The sequence below is a fragment of the Podarcis vaucheri genome (genome assembly GCF_965113315.1).
Source record: "Podarcis vaucheri genome assembly, chromosome: 2".
NCBI lineage: Eukaryota > Metazoa > Chordata > Lepidosauria > Squamata > Lacertidae > Podarcis > Podarcis vaucheri.
In genome coordinates, this window is record NC_138760.1 from 40,539,791 (window position 1) to 40,561,414 (window position 21,624).

A 21,624-nucleotide genomic window follows, 5' to 3' on the forward strand; every position below is an offset into this window, starting at 1 on the left:
GACCTGTGGCAGATCCCATTCTGTGCATACAGAAAGTTCTCGGGTTCAATATCTGGCATCTTCAGGGAAAACTCCACAGGTGAAATCCCTAGAAAGCTGCAGCTAATATCAAGCAAGATGGACTAATGTTCTCATTCCTTGCAAGGCGGTTTCGTAGCCTCGTCTTGCACAAAAACAGCAGGAAAAGTCCCTAGACTCAGGCAGTCCACGGACAGACTGACTTGCCCACTTCTCTCCTAGAGGTTTGTGTCCTTATTTGTGCCTTGCCTATTAATTACGTCTTATCCCACTCTAATCTTCTCTGAAAGCAGTCATGAGTGCCTGCAGGTGACCGGGTAGAAAGGAGCCCTCCCACAGTGGCTTTGCATGCCAATCTCCACCCCACAGCACTGGTGAGTCAGAGTCAGGCGGAGGGCAGTGGAGCTATTCTGCCCTTATGCTCCCGCGATAGTGATGCCCCTGGTTTGGTAATGGGGGAAGAATCATGTGCACCACCATCTTGGTCCTCAGCACCTTGGCATTTCTGCTGCGCCGACGCTTCTTCAACAAAGTCGAACCGTATGTCCTTCCTCCCTTCTTGTACTGTAGAGAAGCTAAGGTAGTAGATGGTCAGATCTCAGGGAGAGTGTCTGTAGGAAGGATGCCTGGCTCGTAGTGATATATGCCTGTTTTGTGCTTTTGTTTTGCTCTGATAATTGCTCTGTGACTACAAAGAGGAGTGATTCACAAGTTTTTAATTTAAACTTTCCTTTTTACCTCTGTATCCTGTTTGTTGAGGCTGCAGTCTTAGCCCCACTTACCGGGTGGAGTAAGCCCCAGTGCAGCTAAAATTATTCTATTTATTGTGGAGCTTCCCTGAAGGTACTTTGCACCTATTTGAAGGATCTCACTTACATGAGTAAAAGGTCCGTGAGATGTGGGAATAATTCCGCCAAAAGGATATCTGTGTGGCTGTTATGTAACACATCTGAAACTGAATTCAGGTTCTACTGCCCTGGGGGGACTCAGTGGCAGGGGTCCTGTGGAAATTTGTCCTCAGCCCACCACACCCCGACTTTAAATGCATAGGATCAAGATCTTGAATTTCCTGGTGGGCATTCTAAACAGACTTTGGTCTGTTGGTTCAGGACTGTATTATCCATCACCTTTGGGTCCTTTTCATGAGAGTGTAGGTTATGCCTTTCATTTCATTTCAAAAACATGTGGAACAAAGAAGTTAGGAAGATACGTTAAGGTGAACAGTTTGACCGCAAAGCATCTTTACACCCTTGAACTGGTCAATAAAAAATATGATTCGGTTTTTCTTTGTTTATAAATAATGTGAATTGGACTGGGGGAGAAATAGCACCGTTTGAGCAAGGCTGGATGCGGTACTCTATGGATGAAGACACTTAATCGCCCCATACCTAAGATGGAATGTTCTGCAAGGCCTTTCCTCCTGTGCCAAAACATCAAGTAAAACCCTCCAGATCCCACTAAAGATAGCAAGGCCTTAGAGTTCTCTGTCAGACCAGAGGAACACATCCTAAAATGGGCCTCCACTTTTAAGTAGTTACCTTCCAAGATTCTTCAGCGGCTGGCAGACCTTGCCTTTTCAGTAAGAGATGGGGGTTTCTTTATTTATTTTGCCTTGTTTCAATTGTACGTATTTACTTTCAAATATGTAATCAGCCTTTCCAACGTAATTTGAGCCTCGGGTCTTCATGCCACACAGTAAGGAATAGTATATGTTGCATCCTCTTCAGGATCCCAACCACTCTGTTCTATTGCCCACTCCCAATTTTTCATTTTCGCCCCCCTCCACTGGCAGAGGAAGAGGGTGTGGGGTGTGTGGATCTCCCCAGGTGTCATCCCTGAGGGGGGTGACATCGCTGCCCCACCCCCTGGGATGCTTGTCGCCCCGCCCCCCTGGGCAGATTGCCCCGCCTCCAGGTTCACAGCATGTGACTGCTCCAGGGGCCGGATCAGCTAGCTCTGCCTCTGCCCCCCTCCCCAGTCAAATCAGTGTCTTGTGCCCACTGACATTGCTCAGTCCTCTGTTTTGGAACATTGCTCCGTTCTTTCTTTCTTTTTTACAAAAGCTTGGAATTCCTACAAGCCTGCTGATTCCGCCTTCTTCTACATAGATGGTGCCATTTTGGCTGCATGAAGATGAGATCTCAGAGAACTGGGTTTGCTATTAGTAAATCATTTTGCAAGTCAAAGGAGGGGCAGGATAGGGAAATGTGCCAATTGTTGAATTAATCTTTTCCCCCCCTCCTAGCAACCTTGTACCTAGCATCACTTAGGAATTTTAGGAATTCTAAGAAGCCAAAAAACCAGAGCAGTTTTGTAATCAATGGTTAAAATCACTGCGGTTTTGAAATGTTTGGTCCGCCATCTTGATTCAAAATGGCATCCAAACACAGGCAAAAACTGGCTCCTCAAACCATCATGCAAAATTTGGCTAAAAGCACGGCTGTTTTGAAAGGTCCAGCCCACCTTTTTGATTCAAATTGGCATTCAGTTGTCTCCAAACACTTATGAAAATCTGCTCCTTGATATCAGGAAACACCCTGCAGAATTTGTTTACGATATCTTAAGAGGTTTCCAAGTGCACGGCAAAGAAGCAATGTTTCAATATAGTAGATTTTATTTCTGTTCGCTGGGATGTATCATTACAAGATTTCAATATTTCCAGGAAAAAATAACAGATTCATTAAAAGCACATTTAAATTACATTTTCAAAGAATCCTGTAATTTATTAAGTGTGCTGGGAAGTGTAACTCAGTGAGGAATAAACTATATTTCTCAGGGATCTTTGGGGGGTGGTTAAATGTGTTTAAAATGTCTGGTGTGTATGCAGCCTAGATTGGAGCTGGGGAAGCTGTGGCCCACTAAATGTTCTTGGACTCCAACTCCCATCAGACATAGACAGCATGGCCAATTGTCAGGGATGATGGGAGTTGGAGTCCATCAAATTCTGGAAGCTTTCCTGCCTCTGTGGGCAGGATGAAGTAGCACAAAATGCTGTGTAATTTTCTTAAAATTCTCCCTTGAAGTTCTGACTTTGGTATCTTAGGTCAGCAGTCATCCTTTGAAGCACCTGACAACCAAAGTCTCTCTTGCACATTGTACAGACAGGAAGGATGTAGGAAGTGGTGTCCCCAAGGACCTATGCTTTTCAACTTGTTCATATATCACCTGGAGTTAGGGACAAGCATTGAGATAACTAAATTTGCTCAGGGCAGAACACCCCCCAAATTTTTTTTTAAATAAAACCAAAATAATTGCAAAGAGCTCCAAAAGGATCTCCCCGAACTAGAAATAAAGGTAAAGGTAAAGGGACCCCTGACCGTTAAGTCCAGTCATGGTCAACTCTGGGGTTGCGGCACTCATCTCGCTTTATTGGCCGTGTACAGCTTCCGGGTCATGTGGCCAGCATGACTAAGCCACTTCTGGCGAACCAGAGCAGTGCATGGAAACGCCATTTACCTTCCCACAGGAGTGATACCTATTTATCTAATTGCACTTTGACGTGCTTTCGAACTGCTAGGTTGGCAGGAGCAGAGACCAAACAGGGGGAGCTCACCCCGTCGCAGGGATTCGAACCGCTGACCTTCTGATCGGCAAGCCCTAGGCTCTGTGGTTTAGACCACAGCGCCAATACATTGGGGCAAAATGGTAGCCTTTCAATTCCCCCAAAGAAAGTAAGTGGTGGTGGCTTTTCTTATTGTAAAATGATATTGGGGGGTTAAGGCTACCATATCACAGCTGCATGGATGTTTTGGGTTGTTTTTCTTTTAAGTTTTGTATTTGATTGAAAGCTTTGTATCTCAATGGTCTATGTCAATATTTTGAATAATGTGTTATCCACATACTATCCGTTGGGTCATATATGCAAGATAATTGACCATTTTGTTTATAGTGAAATAAATTTTATTTATTACTTATTATTTTTTTACAAACTATTAGGACAAAATATACTTACTTGACATATACCCGAATGGGGTTTGAACTGGCAGTGATTAACCAAGACTGAGACCTTGATGTCATAGTGTATAGCTTGATTCCATATTAGGGATCATTAGGAAAAAGATTGAAGCGGAACCTATCAATGTCATAATGACATTATATAAATTTGTGGTGCAAACTACACTTGGAATACTACAGTTCTGATTGCTGAACCTCAGAAAGGATATTGTAGAGCTGGAAAAGGGTTCAGAATAGTGTGACCAAACTCATCAAGGGGCTGGAGCAATTCCCCTATGAGGAAAGGTTAAAATGTTTTAGGACTTTTGTGCATGATGCAGAAAAGGGGGATAGAGGGTTTTTCCTCCTTGTCTCATATTACAAGAACTCAGGGGCCATCCAATGAAGATGGACAATTCAAGACAGACAAAAGAAAGTGCTTCACACAACACATAGTCGAGCTATGGAATTAGATCCCACCAGATGAGATGGCCAGCAACTTAGAAGGTTTTGAAAGAGGATTAGACAAATTCATGGAAGAGAAGTCTATCAACGGCTACTAGGCAGATGCCTATATTGTACCTCCACTGGCAGAGGCAGTCTGCATCTCTGCAAAGCAGTTGATGGGCATTACAAGTGGGGACAGTGCTTCTGGACTCCTGTCCCGCTTGCAGCCATCCGATTGGCCACTGTGAGGACATGATGCTGGACTCAGTGGCCCTTAAGGATGATCCAGCCATAGGTTCTTGCTATGTTCTTAATCTGGCTTTTAGAACAGAGCAGGGCTTACTAAATTTGTTCCTGTGGGCACCATGGTGCTCATGATGTTTTCTCTTAGCGTACATGAAAGCTCTGAACCCCCACAACGCTGCCCCCTTGGTCACGAGGCTGCGAGGGTGCCTATATTTGTCTCCCTTGGAACATGTGTAGAGACGAAGGAGGAAGTTGGAAGAGTGATGTTCTTTCCCACTTCTTCTTTCAGGTTTGTGTGGGTTTTACTTGGCTGAAACACACACATTAAAAGGAAACCAGGATTAGTTGTTCTCATGCTGCTGTTTGGGTCGTCACACACAATCCTGCTCTCAGTATGGTTTGTCACATTGCCAGTGTGGTGTAGTGGTTAAGAGGGTAGATTCGTAATCTGGGGAACCGGGTTCGCGTCTCCGCTCCTCCACATGCAGCTGCTGGGTGACCTTGGGCTAGTCACACTTCTTTGAAGTCTCTCAGCCCCACTTACCTCACAGAGTGTTTGTTGTGGGGGAGGAAGGGAAAGGAGATTGTTAGCCACTTTGAGACTCCTCCGGGTAGTGATAAAGCGGGATATCAAATCCAAACTCTTCTTCTTCACTTCGAATCAGTGCATATCTTGTTGCATCCTGCTGAAATCCCACAACATTTTATACACCACAAATATTCCGGTTTGTTTGTTTGTTTCCTGCTTTTGTTGTGCTATAGCCCTCAGGATAGCAATATGTGGTAGCACTGGCATCAAAGAATGAAGCAAAGATGAATAAAACTACCAGTAATGCACTAGCAATGTATCAATAACATGTTGCGGAATATACCTGCAACAAAACACCAGTCTGGAGGTCCAGCACAGCCTACTAAGTCCAGCACAGCCTACTTAAAAAACAATAACAACCAAAGCAACATTCTGTTATTTCAGTGCACTGCGACATTGCAGAATACAACCCTGGTTACAAGGTGCCTCTGCAGAGAGTGCAGCTGTTCTCTGGAAACAAGAGTCTCTCAGCTCAGGGACATGCAAATCTATTTTTCAGCCAAGCCTGGAGTCTGGCTGAAAGTGGGTAGGTGAAATTGACATTTAAAGAGCCGTAATACCTCAGCCAATTATCATCCAAAATTGGGTATAGTTGAGCTCAGTTGCATAGATGAGATGATAGCATGTTCCCTTCAAAGGGAAATTAAGGTGCAGCCGCCATTTGTGTGCTTCACAGATTAACAAGCGAGAGGTCAATTTGGGTTTTTCAGTTTGCGTGTATCAACAAAATTGGTCAAACAGGAGGTTACAGTGGTACCTCGGGTTACATACGTTTTGGGTTACATACTCCTCTGATTCAGAAATAGTACCTCAGGTTAAGAACTTTGCTTCAGGATGAGAGCAGAAATCGCATGGTGGCAGAGCGGTGGCAGCGGGAGGCCCCATTAGCTAAAGTGGTGCTTCAGGTTAAGAAGAGTTTCAAGTTAAGAACAGACCTCCAGAATGACTTAAGTACTTAACCCAAGGTACCACTGTATCAGTATTCCTTGCAGTGTTGTGGCTAGTTAAATAGCAAAGCCCACTGAAGAAGTTGTTACTTGGAAGTACCGGGAAAGGGGAGCGTAGAGCTGTATGGTGAAGCCAAGAAAGAGGGAATTCAGTGGAGAGGAAAGGGTGGTGGAACATCTGCTTTGCATGCAAAAAGTCCCAGGTTCAATTCCTGGCATCTTCAGGTAGAGCTTGGGCGAGATGCCCTGGCTGAAACCCTGAGGAGCTACCGTCAGTCAGCATGCAGACAATACTGAGCTACATGGACTGATGGTCTGACAGTGTAAGGTGCTTCCCTATGTTCCTATATGGGCCTGTAGCTCATGAGGAGGCCTTATGTGCACTTTTCCACCCTTCTCTCTTTGTGTGAGCTTCCACAAATAGTTTGCAGGGTAGCTGTGATGGGTGTTAGCAGCAGCTAGCATTGGAACTTTATCAACTTGGATATGTGTTCACATCAGAGATTGCAGGTTGTTTCTCGTTGCTTCTTTCCCCCTTTTTATTATCTATTATTATTTATTGATTCTTTCAAAATTCTCTCTCCCCAAGAACTCAATATACATGGTGGGGTCTGGTCCAAGAGATTTGGGGAGCTTCATATTAAGCCAAATACAGTTTCTGAACAGAGCCTAGAAACCTCTGTTTTCATTCTCTCTCTTTAAAGGAATTCCTGGTCAAAGTCCAAATATATCTTGTGGGTGGCTAGAATCCAGTCCCCTGCTCCCACCAGACCAAAAAGAGAGAGGCATTTTGGGGAAATCCAGCATGATGGAAACATTTTTATTCAGAAAGCCCTTTTATGAACAGTTTCTTTTCTAATTTTAAAAGCTGGCTTATACACATATAGGTGTGTATATTAAGAAGTAATTAAACGGAGTTCAGTATGCTGTGAGTCCCCAGCAGATTCCCCCAAGACAAGGCTGCTTCCAGGCAATCTGTTCACTGAGTCTTCCTCCTGATCTGTTTTGCTGAGAGATTAGGCAACAGTAGCTATTTAATGGGCATTTACTTTCGCTTGCAGCAAAAAATGTCACCCACCCTTTAAAGTGCATTTTCTCATTGGTCATTTCCTGTTTTCCTTTTTGTATGCCGCTTTGGGAACCAGGTGGTGGAAACAGGAGTTATACATCTTGAAAATAAATAATGAACTTCCGCCAGCGTTTCAGATCCGAGTTGCCAGGCTCAATCATTAAAATGGGCCGGCAGAACATGTGCAGGCAATGTATCCAAGCCTCAGAAGCAGACCTCGGAATAGAATCTCACTGTTGCCGACACACTAATGTGTTTTCCATCTGTATGAAGCGCAGCCCGCTATCAGTCACACAGTCAAGAGGCATATTTCTGAAAGATGAGCAGGCAGCCAAGCACATCTCCTATTAAGCGAAGAGTGATGTAACATAGAGCAGTGATCCCTCTGCAACATAAATGCCTGAGCTTCTTTTGTTGCTGGTACATAACAGAAAAGCGGCAAGTAGCACTTCAGTCAAAGGAGGACTGATGAGCATCATTTCAACAAGCGGAAGGACAATTAGGGAACATCAAGATTCTCTTGTACATTTGACCCTCTTCAGATCCTGTGGTCTTTTTATATCGTGTCGGCCTTGGGTGTTTCTCATGGACTTGGCATCGGGTCTCAAATGTCTTTAATGCACACATAGAATGTCTGCAGCTACAGACATTAGAGCAGCAGCTCAAAAACAGCTGTTTAATAGCCAGGTAAAATAACTTCTGTATATCTATAAAAGCCTGCTCTCCCGGTACTGCTACACTCTTTCAACAGAAATAAAGGCAAAAGAGAGTTATTCAGAAAGGACCGGGCTAAATTCTCTGCGGCTCCTGTTGGGTTCTGTGGAATGAAGTTTGCAAGTTTGCAACCAGGGATGCAGCTGAGAGGGGTAAAAGTTGCCCCTTCACCTCAATACTAGGGTTACTAGGTACAAATCCCTGCTATGGGGTGAGCTCCCATTGCTCTGTCCGTGTTCCTGCCAACCTAGCAGTTTGAAAGCACGTCAGTGCAAGTAGATAAATAGGTATCACTGCAGTGGGAAGGTAAACAGTATTTCCGTGCGCTCTGATTTCCGTCACGGTGTTCCGTTGCACCAGAAGCAGTTTAGTCATGCTGGCCACATAACCTGGAAAGCTGTCTGTGGACAAACACCACCTCCCTCGGCCTGAAAGCGAGATGCGTGTCACAACCCCATAGTCACCTTTGACTGGACTTAACCGTCCAGGGGCCCTTTACTTTTTACCTACCTTTACTAGGGACAGCAATGAGGTTTTTCCTGTTTCCCGTTGGTGCCACCCAGGATTCTACTTTGTTTTCTTATTCTCCTTAGTGGAAGAAATCACTGCCATTCACTCTTAATGAGGAAAATTAAAGCACTGCATTGGCGGACACTTGCAATGAGGGCAAAAACTGTCCTTAACTCCTGGCATGAGACTCATATTTTCGGCTGTTGATCGTGTTATAGGAATTCTAAGGAAATATATATATATATAGAGAGAGAGAGAGAGAGAGAGAATATATGTTCATAAATGTACAAGGCAAACACACATGTATAAGTATAGTGTCTGAAACAATGCAGGAGAGCAATCCTGAAGCCATTTTGACTCTCCCAAATTGACCTCAAATATTTCTCTGCAAGGAGGAAGGAAATGGAAAAAGCTTTCCAGTTGTCTTTGGACTTTAGGGGCTTACACCTGCCCCTTTGTGCATGCACACGAAAGCTCATACCAATAACTAACTTAGTTGGTCTCTAAGGTCCTACTGGAAGGATTATTATTATTATTATTTTATTTTACAGTGGTACCTCAGGATGCAAACGTGATACATACATCACAGAAGGGGTGTAACCTAAGACACACCCCCTCCGATACATCATACCTACATCACAGAAAAGGCGGTCTACATCAGAAATCTGAGTGCGTTGTTTATCTCCTCTGACAGGTTACCTGTTTAATGGTCACTTGATTGGATTGCCTGGGGAGCCTGGCTAGTCTTTTGTAATGATAAATACTTAGTTCCTGAGCCAGGTCACAGGCTCACACCCTATTCATATCTTAAATGTGCCCTTAAGACAGGATTTGTGAAGGAAAAGACAATGGGGAGACCTTTTCATTTTCCTTTGACCTTGCAGAGAAAACATTTGGTCAGTTTGGGAATCAAAAATGATTTCAGGTCGGTCTTCCTGTGCTTATCTATGTATGTGCTTGGTTGGTACACTTAAGAACATTAAACATATATCTAAGACCTCAAAATTCCTATCACAATAAGGAACCTCAGCAACAAATATTTGTGAGCACCCACCATTATAGAAGAGACTAGGAAGGATGCTGCCTTTGAAATGTCAAATCTCTTTTCTATATGAACAGTTAAGAACATATAAGGAGAACAGAACAGAACTGCTATTATAAATAACTGTTCTTGAAGTAAAGCAAGCTGGCAGACTAAATATCTACATTAGCCTCAGCACTATATCCTGTGGTAGGTGGAATGTAATAATAAAATGTCTGCTTTTGCACCATGCAGATAAAAAAAAAGCCTATTTTCAGAATGTAATCTCTTATTTGAAACTAGATAATAACCCCTCTAGTTTCTCTGCAGATCTATTAGCATTCTAGTTTATTGCCTTAAGCTGGTAGGAACACCTTAGATAAATTGATTTTAAATACGAAACCTTAGCCACCCCTTCCACTCATCTTCACAGTATCTCATCTTCTGTGCATTTTGCTTGGCAAAGAAACAAACAGCTGTATAATATGTTCAGGGACAAAATGTCAGTCAGATGTTTTGCCCCACTAGCCAAATACCTCATCACTATCCATAGAAGTGATATCTTTGTGTCCAGGGCACTTTTAGAAGGTAGGCTGGAGTCAGGTTACAGACTTTTCAACATGCTGAAGGTGATATCACAGAGGCATTGTTTGCTGTGTTCTACACACTGAATGACTCCCACTTATAACTCTGGGAAAGAGGTTTTGAAGGTTTTTGTAAGCTTCTCCCCCAAACCCTGCAAAACCTGTTTGACCGCATAGGAAATGTGTTTTTGGGGATGAATCATCTAGCAAGGGCTATGATTCTTTTATCAAACCTTGAAATCTGTTTAGAGGTTTTATTTATAATTAAGCGGCATACAAATGCTGTTAAAAATACTTTCTTGGAAAGTACCCCTACTTCTCCAGTCTTACAGTGTCTGCAAAGTTATATTTATTTGAATATTCTCTCTCTCTCTGTGCCACTTTTTGGGGCAAAAGCCTTCTTAAAGTGACTTACATAAGAAGAGAATCATAACATGACAATATCCCATTTCAATAAAATGAAATCAGTTAAAAGAGCAGTTTAAGATAACTCGCAATTCACAAACCATACCAGAATGAGGTGAGAAACCTCCAGTGTAAATATTCCACTGATGGTGAAAGGGAGTTCACCATCTCTTTCAAATAAAAAGTTTAATAATAATAATAATAATAATAATAATAATAATAATAATAAATGTGCTAGGGAGTGTTGGGAATCAAAGATAAGATTTGGTCAGCTTGACATTCAAACTCCAATTTTAGAAGGCAGCAGGGAAAATCAGCTTCTACTTGTTATCGGTTGTGTATAATCCGGAAAGCTCTCCCTTCTCCCATCCTGTTTACAATACACAGCTAATTGCCGATCATTCTGATTTGTGTGTCCCCAAGTGCATGGTAAGGAAATTTCCAAGTTCCTGGCCAGACTTAACTCTTGAGAGGTGAAAAATAGTAACTCTTCTTCCCCAAGAAACCGGAGGCCTTTCTTCTGGGCATTGTCGGCCAGAAGGTGTTAAAAAAGGATAGAACTTTTTTTATGTATGCTACAACAGCAGCAAGAATCCTTATCGCCAAGCATTGGAAGACTCAAGATTTGCCCACACTGGAGGACTGGCAGATGCAATTGATGAATTACATGGAACTAGCCGAGATGACTGCAAGGATCCGAGACTTGGGAGAAGAGGCAATGGAGGAGGACTGGAAAAAATTCAAAGACTATTTGCAAAAGTATTATATGTTATATGAATCTTAAGATGCCGTATGATTTGGAATGTTAGCCCCAGCAACGAAAGTTGACTATATATGAAATTGGATAATATTTATGAAAGAATCAAAGTTTAAATGGGTAAAAATGATAATATGTTATATTTTTAGAGTAAATGGAAAATAAGAATTTAAACTTAAACCGCAATTGAAAATACAAAGAAACACACGAAACAAGGTTATAATTTGCTGATAACTTTATTGTCAAGAATGCATTAGGTGGGAGATGCGGGGAAGTCCAATAGAAATCTGAAACAAGTTGTTGAAATGGTTGCGATTTTCTGTTTTTTTTCTTTCTTTCTGCTCTTTATGTTCTTTCTTTTTTCTGTTTTATCTGTAATTTGGAAAAAATGTAATAAAAATTATTATATATATAAAAAAGAAAAATAGTAACTCTTCCTGCAATTATTAATCTGAATGAGCATGGGGAATGGAAACCTCAGCCTGTTCTAAGCTTTGTGGATTGGCTTTTGTCACAAGCCCTGCCACTTCCCAGTTCCTATGACTTTATATTTTAATCCTCAAAAAGTTTGGATTGGTTCATATCATATCAAGGCGAAAGTGGTTGCCCTTTTTGCAGTCTTAATGCTGTATCAGTTTTTAAAAAAGGTACAACAAGACCAGCAGATGCCTCTCATGGTGCTGAAATTTACATGGCGTGTGTATAAGTTTACATATCTGGCCAACAGCAACCCCAGGTCAGAGATGACTGGGAAACCATGTGGACGTTGTGCCATTTTGGATGTCTGAAATTCCTTGATCAAAGCACTTTAGGAACATGTAAGCCTATGAAGTGCTGCTTGGTGATTCTACACAAGTGAAGCAGCGAAGAAAGAGACTCACTGCAGTCGCCCTTTGTTTGCTAAATCTGATGATATGGGCACTTTTGCTTCTTTTCTGCAATTTAATATTGCATTTCGTAAGAGTTTGTTTAAAGGAGATCATGGAAGAGATTTAGGTTTTATGAAAGAGACTGTCTAGATTGCTACAGTATGCAAAGAAAAGAACTTTATCTCTGGAGTGTCCCCACCACACTGTGGCATGTGATTGTTCCAGGTTTTTAAAGGGAAGTGCCAAAAAAGAGAAATATCTCACAATTTCCAGTAAATAGTTCTGGAGGTATTTCTCTAATTTAGCACTTCATTCTTGTATGCTTCCTATTCTAGTTGTTGCTGTTTTTTTAAAAAAATTTTTTAGAGTAGCCTGTTTTAAGGTTTTGAATCCAGGATTGTCTGTCTCCTTGATCCTTGTAAACAGAGGCTGATGAGAAGGAGAAATAGCTTTTGCAAACTGATAAAAGTGGCTGAATAACAGGGCTGGCACGAGTAATTTTGCTGCCTGAGGCAGAGGACAAGATGGTACTCTGTCTTCCATTTAACTGAAGCCAACGGAGAGGTAGGGCTTGCCCACATGTGAGCAATATGTTGCTGCAGAGACACTCATTTTACCATTGAATTTGCTTTTAGTGGTCCACACAATGTTCTCCAGTTACAAAGCCAATGTTTTCTGGTCATACCAATGGGAGCTTCAGTGTGTTGGATCAATCCTGCTGAAAATTCAAGTCCATGGCTCAAAACGAGTGGGACGGGGCTAGTGAGGGGAACGTCATGTGGATTAGGGCCAAGTACTTTGGGGCAAGGAGCTGCAAATACTCATTAAATGTTCAGCACATTTAATGGACAAGCACATCATTGACTATTCATTTAATAGTCTAGCTGTAGAATAGCATCCTACCATACCACTGGGCAACAGGCTAGCTTAAGGAGCGACAGGAAGGCATACTCAGCTCCCTTCCCCAAACCTCCTGGCTGCTGCCAGCCTCCCAGTACCTGCCACCTAAGGCACCTTGTCTCATTCTGCCTAATGCCTAATGGCAGGGCTAGGCCTGCTGAACAGGCTTGGTAAAGAACTTTCCCTTCTGTGTAGAATCAACTAGGAATTTAAAGTAGAAAAATTCTTTTTTCAAAGACAAAGAACCTTACAGTTGATAAAGCAGAGGAAGCAAAAACTCATCAGCAACTGATCATCTGGAAAAGTCCTAGTAAAAGAATGATGAGAATGGGTAGTTTTTGATTACTTCTGACATTTGAGCTGTCATAGGATTTTCCAGTTTTATATTAAACCATTCAAGGAAAGGAAACATTTCTTTGCTCTAGGATTCCCCCCACCCATTGATTTCCATATGCATTTGTCATGGACCCATAATGAGTAATTTGTGATTCCTTAATGCATAGCAACAGAGCTCATCTGTGGAGAGGAAAGGATTATTAGGCAATCTGGCACAAAGGAAAGACTGGTTTAAACGAGTTCAATTAATGCTGGTGTGATAGGGGACATCCGGCTGTGCTCTCAGCATAGCGGATGGTCATGGTGCTATCTGTTCCTCTATGAATCCAGCAGACTGTGGAGCTTGTTCCCCCCACCCCTGTCATGGACTCCTGTTATTAACATATACAGTGGTACCTCGGGTTACATACGCTTCAGGTTACAGACTCTGCTAACCTGGAAATAGTACCTCGGGTTAAGAACTTTGCTTCAGGATGAGAAATCATGCTCCAGCGGCGCAGCGGCAGCGGGAGGCCCCATTAGCTAAAGTGGTGCTTCAGGTTAAGAACAGTTTGAGGTTAAGAACAGACCTCCAGAACGAATTAAGTTCTTAACCCAAGGTACCACTGTACTGCTATTTTTCTTTCTGGGATCTTAACATGTGGGTCACAACTCACTTACCTAGAAATATATTTTGCCCCTTCTGAACCCCTGCCTCAAAAAAAATTCTGGTGCTGCCACTGGCCATGTTTCTGTCACGAAACAAACCAGTCTTGTTGTGTGCAAACAGCATTTGAGGCCTCAAGAGGTCAGTAGTGGCCAGCTAAAGGACCCCTGACCATTAGGTCCAGTTGTGGCCAACTCTGGGGTTGCGGCGCTCATCTCGCTTTATTGGCCAAGGAAGCCAGCATACAGCTTCTGGGTCATGTGGCCAGCATGACTAAGCCGCTTCTGGCGAACCAGAGCAGCGCACGGAAACGCTGTTTACCTTCCCGCCAGATTTATCTACTTATCTACTTGCATTTTGACGTGCGACCTAGCAGTTCAAAAGCGGCCAGCTACCCAATTATTATAGAACATAAGTCGGCAAACTAAGGCCCGCGGGCCAGATCAGACCCAATGGCCTTCTATATCCGGCCAGCAGACGGTCCGGGAATCACCGCATGGATCGCCAGCGTGCGCGTTCTTTTCCTCTCCCTCCCCCTCACACGGCGGCGGCAGCAGAGCCTCCTCCCTCCCTCCTCCTGGCTTCTCCCTGCCCTGCCTAGAGGAGGAAGGGGGCTGGGCTTTGTTGCTGCCAGCCCCTCTCTGGAGCCCTTTAGCAAGCTGCTCATCGTCCCCACTGCCGCCGCTAGCCCCTGTGGCTTGCAAGACACAGGAGCCACGGTTGGCTGACCGCCCTTCTCAAGTGGCCGCCATTTAAAGCAGCCCCTCTTCAGAGCCCTTTTACGTGCTGCTCATCGTCCCTCCACCACCGTTCTTTTTTTTCTTTTCAAAATATAGTCCAGCCCCCCACAAGGTGTAAGGGACTGTGGACTGGCCCCCTGCTGAAAAAGTTTGAAGGGAATTACTTTGAAGGGAATTAATCTCTTCTGCACATGGTCTTATGCCCACATGAAGAAACCATGCTGGTTCTTTAACTCGCTTACTTACTATAGGTTACTTATTCAGTTACTAGACGACAGCTACTGTACAAATCTGTTTGCAGCAGCTCGTCACTGGAAGTGGGCTGGTAGATTTCCAAGGTAATGCTTTACATATAGGCCAAGTTCTCATATAAGGTTCTCATATTACTGTGATCTGTGTCAGTTCACCTGGAAGAATCACCTCCTCTGGTCTCTGGTTTGAGATCCAATTCTCACATTTAGAATCCCGCTCCATCCTCAAGAATGTGTTGAAAGAATGGGGGAAGGTACATCTGATGAGGAACATGCCATTGTGATTCAGGATGGTACACAGAATGTTAAATCCTTTCAAGTACGTGCCATGGAGACCAGGCACTTACTGGGGTTCAAGGAGGCTATTAAGTGGCCCTGAAAGAGCCAGTGACTCCATCTTGGCTCTAGCTTTATAAGGAGACCAATTAGGCTGGAGGTGGTGCATACTGTCTCTGGTCCTGCATCAGGTAAGAGTGCAACACCTGTCCACTCCGGACTTCCTTGTCAAATGGCTTACTATGAAGCTGGCTGTGGCTCTTAGAGATGCAAAATGGCCATTTGGAGAGCTAGAATGAGCAAATAGCTCCTGGGATTTAACTTGACGTTTCAGTTTTGTCCAGTGCTCAGTTTATATTTAATTTTTGGCACTCTTGTTTCCCATATAGTAAGCCACAGAGGGAGCATCCCTATGGGCTTGTGTTATCTTTCACAATTAAAACAGACGATTTGGCACTGACTTCAGTGGGATATGAGTTGCACTCAGATTCTCATTTACAGTGGGATAAGGTGGGGGTTGCCATCTGGTCCCCAACCTGAAGAAAGGGTCTTCTGCTTCTAGTTGCTGCCTTGGAAGATGTATCTGAGTGAGCTGAGGCTCTTTTGCTTTCTGTCTTTCAGGGAAGGAACAGAAGGAAGCAAGCAGGAGGTTGGATCAGATCCCCCTGCAAGGTAATGAAGGATGCTTTTATGCAAATCTCTCTTTCATTTCGGGGAGCTTTGCACAGTTGAAGTTCCTGGTGGATTATAGTCATAATCAGTTTTAATGCAGCCAATTCTACTCTCTTTAGTTCCATGGTCTTGGTTAAAGATGGATGGGGCAATCCAAAATACACACAACTTTGTGGGAGGATGAACTGGGTGGGGGTGTAACTTGAAAAAAGAGACATTGCACATACTTTTGTAAACAAAGAAATCTTTAATAAAAATACTTTTTAAAAAAGAAAAGAACATCACTTCCCCCTCCGTCCACTAAATGTCCAGGTGAGCAAAAGTTCCCCCTGGCAGGATCCATGTTAGCAGCTGCAAGAGGAAGGTGTTGGAACGAGTTGTTCCAGGGGCAGGGAGTGGAAGGAGCTAAGATCCACTGGTTTCACTGCTGTCACATGATGGCATCAGGCCTGATCTTGCCATTATTGCTGAACCAGCTCCAGGTTAGTACAGTAATCTTCTTGGCCCTCCATTCTGCCCTGGCCACTGTGTGCCCACCATTTTGGACAGGGGTTCATACAAGGCCATACATTACTCACACAGAATTGGCTAAAGGATTGCAACTGGAAGGTTTCGTCTTACAAGGTGAGGATGATGTTCTGTAATGACTGTAAGCTACACAGTGTTTTGTTTTTTGTTGTGTACAGGGAAACCAGAAATTAATCTCTGGTTCCTGTGCGAGTCAAACTGATCAGAGATGAGTGGAAGAGAAAGAATAAGTACCAACACCAGCTGATGGAAAATTCACTGCCTTTTTGTAATACAATGGTAAGTGCGTTGTAGATATAGGGGCAGGGGAGAAGAGGGCCTCCAGAATGGGGTCAGAGTCCAACGAGTCTTGAAATTAAATACGGACTGATAAGTAGGGCTGCCATATGTCTGGGTTTCCCCTGAAACGTGCGAAAATTGGGCTTTGTGAATGGTGTCTTGGCGGATTTTTGCTAAATTGGCAAAATGTCTGGGAATTCCCAGGTGTATGGCAAGTGGGGTGATGTTTAACAAACAAAAAAGCCGAACAACTTTGTCCGCATTTTCAGTTTTTGAGGTTTGGTTTTTGCTGCCCAACTCTCCATGGAACTCTGAGTCCCCTTAAGCAATAAGTAGCAATGCATTTCTGCTTCAATCCAATAATTCCACTCTGTTTTCAAAGACCATAGGAGCACAGGATGCTGCCTTATCCTGAGTCAGACCAACAGGCCATCTAGTTCAGTGTTGTTGACACTGATTACCAGTAGCTCTCCAGCATTTTACACAGGCCACTTTCCCAGTTCTACCTGCAGAAGCCGGGGATTCAAACAGGAATCATATGCATGCAGAACAGATGCTCTACAGCTGAGCCCTCCTAGAGAGTCTAGAAATCAGTGGATGGATACTAGTCTAATTGAGAAAAAGTCTAGCCATTACATCTTTATAAAGTGAGAGATCACTTATTTTGTTTTTACTTAGGCTGCAGTCCTGTACATATTTAGGAGTAAGTCCTGTTGAACAGAATTGGATTAACTTGTTTAGCATTGCACTGCTGTGCATTTAGGGTCACACAAGCAACAAGTATTTAAAAAAAATAGCCATGTTGGACCACTTGACAAAGCATTAGCAGCAGTAGCAGCTATATTTGGTTGCTAGTATCGCAGCAAATTTCTGGAGCCCATTATTCCTCCACTGCCCATTCTAATACAGTGGTACCTTGGTTTACGAACTTAATCCGTTCTGGAAGTCTGTTCTTAAACCAAAGCCATTCTTAAACTGAGTCACACTTTCCCTAATTAGGCCTCCCACCACCGGTGCCCTTCCACCATTTGGCTTCCATTCGTAGACCAAGGTAAAGTTCACTAACAGGAACACTACTTCCGGTTTTGCAGAGTTTGTAAACCTAATAGTTCATAAACAGGACTGCTCTTAAACCGAGGTACCACTGTAGCTTAAACCGGATGAAGCTCTGACTAGGCCAGGCTCTGTAGGGAAAGGGTACTGCTCAAAATGATTCTGTGTCACAGTCTGCACAGGCCTTTGTCGTGCCCTCACATTTTGCTTCGCCTTTCAGGTTCACTCAGTCACCTCCCTGCTCAGGTCAAAAAGCGCAGGTGATGCCAAAGCCTCAGCTTGCCTACAGGAATGTTTAATGTCAAGCAAGTTACAGAAGTCCGGAATGGTGGGCTGGAGGAAGAAATGTTGAAGGCAGCCGGCTCTGTTTTAATAACTCCCTGTAACCAAGGTGGCGGGCCACCTTTTCGAGCAAGTTTTGGGAAAGAGGAAATGAGGTCACCTTGGAAAACATGGTGGCTGAGAGGATATGGCACACAGCCTGGTAAAAGAAGTCACCTCCATGGTATCAGAAGCCACATGAAAGTCTTTGGGAGTGATGTTATCTCAAAGCAGTGAGAAGAGGCACCTGGAGGAAGGTTTCTCCATTCCCTGAATTCAGGGAGCTACACGCTGTGTACAAAAATGTTAATACCATTTCCCTCAATGGTATTTTTTTCAATAACTCTTTCGTTATTGGATCAGAACAGTAATAGCTAATTGATCACACAAAAGGTTTGACAAACTGGGTGAAGTGTAGGTTGCACCCCACAGTATGATCACATGCTTTTGACAAAATGAAGTTATTCCAAATTTAGGCCTAAAGCATGGTTCGGTCTTACATGCATGAGCACGGATGGATTCTCAAGATTGCACATTCCCAATGTACCCCCTCTCCCTCTCTCCTTGTACAGTACATGACAATTCTCTTCCTCCTTTCTTGGTTTGGGCACAAAATGCTAAGGTAAACTATGGTTTGGTCTTACACCTAGGTTCTCCATATCTTTCTTGTTTGGCTCTGAAACTCAGCTTCCATATATATAGGAATGATACTTGATAATTACCTACAGAGATTAGCATTGCTCATCATGTTCAAAGTATTGGTATGAGTCCTGTAAGTATTTAAACAGCAGTCACAGGTGTAAACCTGGCTTTGCAGTTTTCAAAGCACACATACAGTTCAGCAAGTCAACTCCTGGATCATCTTCTATTTCCCCCCATATCTTCAGGTAGCCTGTCCAAACAAATTTTAAAGCAGCAATTGTGGGCCCGTTTGTTCCTCACAACAGTAGCTGGCAGGATGCTTTAAACAGTGGGAGTGCACCCTCTTCATCATCCTTATGCTTTGCTCACCACAAAGGAGGATTTTGTGCAGCACTACAGAAAGAGTGAATGAGATGAGAGTTCGGATTTCTTATTCTGGATTTGGAAATGCAACATGAAGAACAAGAGAAAAAACACCCATTCAGCTCCCATGCTGAGGTTTCTACCGGCAGGCATACTGCAAGACATCTGGGGTTGCTCCGGAACCTGAGATGCTTGGTGGGAGTGAAATGAACTGAGTAGCTTGGTATTGTACTCTTGTCTAAACTGTCGGCTTTCTAGGGGAGATTGACCTTGGTGTAACAGTACAAATTGTGAACAGCATCGAAGGCAACTTCAAGAAGTGACTGATAGAAGTTTACCTTTGAGTTTCCTTCCGTGAGCTTCCCCAACTTCTCCTTTAACTCTGGGCTTAGATTTTTTTGTTTGTTTGTAATGACTACAAAGTTCTTTTAATCAGATTTCCTTGTCCCTCCTGGAGCATTTAATTAAGTCTTTACAACCCCCTGCTCCATACTCCTAATGATGTTTTTCGGTCCGGAAATAATGTCTCTCATCAAGGGGGAGCAAAGTCGCTACTCTGTTGGGGCCTTTTCCATTTTTGCAGCTGATTACAACCCAAAAAAGGAGGACACAGAAGGCACACCTAATTAGAAATAGATTGGGTGAAGGAGCCAGAAAGGCAATTGCAGGCTTTGAGGAAAGGCTATGCAAATGAGGGAGTAGAAGGCTGAGCTGTGAAGGCCGGACAAAGAAGTTTTATTTACATGCTGCAACAGGGTCTTTTCAAGCTTGTAGACTGGCACCCTGTGGCATCTTCTCTTATGTGGCTTTTCCCCACCTCTCCATAGGTTGTAGCTCTCTCACACTTTTATCTGCCTCATTGATATCACACACACACAAAATGCAGATTAATAACATGGAAAAAACATTATACAAATTAAGTAAAAGTGCACGAGTTTAATCTTGGCTATAGGTAAGAAATCTGCTTTATATTGATCACTTCTGGTGAGATAGCTCCAAGGCATTTTCTTAGAATAAGCTTCCTTATATAATCAGTTTGTTGATCAATTCTTTGTTGATAAATGTTTTGTTTGGATTTTTGAGCAGAGTTAGTTTTAAAATCAAACTACAACCTGATGTGAACTAATCAATAGTGGTAATAAAAATATAGCTGTCAACTAAAATATCGATTGCCTATAACAGGCGTAAATCTACAACACTATCAATAGAACATGGCGAATTGTCAAAATGGCAAAGAAAACAGAATACCTGTATATAATGATAGGCAGCTTTGATAAATCTTGACTTCATGTACTGACGGCATGAAAATGAGTTCAATTTGTTAACAAACCGTATATAAGGGTTTTCCGTTGTCTCCTTCATAAACTTGTATTTGTAATGTTGTATAATCAGTGTCTTTTTCTTCTTTTGTACTCCTGCATTTGAAAGAGTGACTAAAAAGAGACATGAAAAAGGAGCAAAACATCTGATATTGCTCCAGAATTTTACATCAATTAAAAATTCATATAGACCAAAGGGGTGCTGTTTGAATCATAATTTATTTAATCCGTCTTTGTGGATTAATTTATTAATCTGGTTGTGGGACTGACTTGCTTGGTCAACTGAATAGCAGGAAAAGCCAGTCATATATGCTGGGTCTCCTCCACATGCAGTACTCCTTTAGAAGATAAATATCCCAAGACTTGGAAAAAGGCAGTTCTCTGCTCAGAGATTTCCATGGAAGTTGATCCTCTGGGAATTCTGCCCTGCGTTATTTTGTCCAGCTGTAGCCAGAGGCTGAGCTAATATTGGGTGGATTTGTAGATGAGAAGTATGTGATTAAGGGTTTCTGGCCCACCCTGAGCACTTACTGTCTGGGCTAAGATTTGTGGTCATCCCAGAAGGCCTTTCATGGGTGGGAATGGGAAACAGTTCCATAATGTTATATTTCCACCACTCCCGTCAGCCAAAACCACAGGCAGTTTCATGAGAAAAACGAAATTGATTTGGATGGGCCTGTAGGCCTCAGATGAGAAGCTCTTGCCATTACTCCATGTTCTCCTCAAGGGCCCTCTTTTGACACCCATTGGGCCTGTGTGGAATTCAGAAGACTTCAGTGAACTACTCCTAAACAAATAGACCATAGCTACTAAGCATTCCACCACCACCTCAGAGGTCATTCTGGGATCAAATCAAAAACTGGGATGGCTTCTCTAAATCAGGGACATCCCTGGAAAATAGGGACACTTGGAAGGTCTGCCAAAATGCACTATATCAAGGGGAATTGCTCTACAATAGTGTGTATGTATGTATATTTGACAAAATAGAATCCATTAGATGTGCATGTTGGAAGAACTTTGCACTAAAAGGCTGCTGAATTTACAAGAGGACTTGTTTAATTTTTAAAATAGGCAAACTGATGTTTAGAACTTTAAACTTAAGATTGGAAAAACGAGAAACTGAAATGGAGATATTTACTTCTCTCAATCTGCACTGCTTTCCTGGTGCTGGAGCACTCCGGGTGAGTAA

The 21,624-nt window shown here is 42.9% G+C and overlaps 1 long non-coding RNA gene across 1 annotated transcript; it reads left to right on the forward strand.

Annotated features, from left to right (window-relative positions):
• The first annotated feature begins 412 nt into the window (after window positions 1-412).
• Window positions 413-20,631, forward strand: LOC309527006. Its single transcript, XR_014217045.1, has 4 exons — window positions 413-558; window positions 15,880-15,930; window positions 16,617-16,737; window positions 18,011-20,631. It is a non-coding gene; the product is annotated as an uncharacterized lncRNA (long non-coding RNA).
• Window positions 20,632-21,624: the final 993 nt, after the last annotated feature.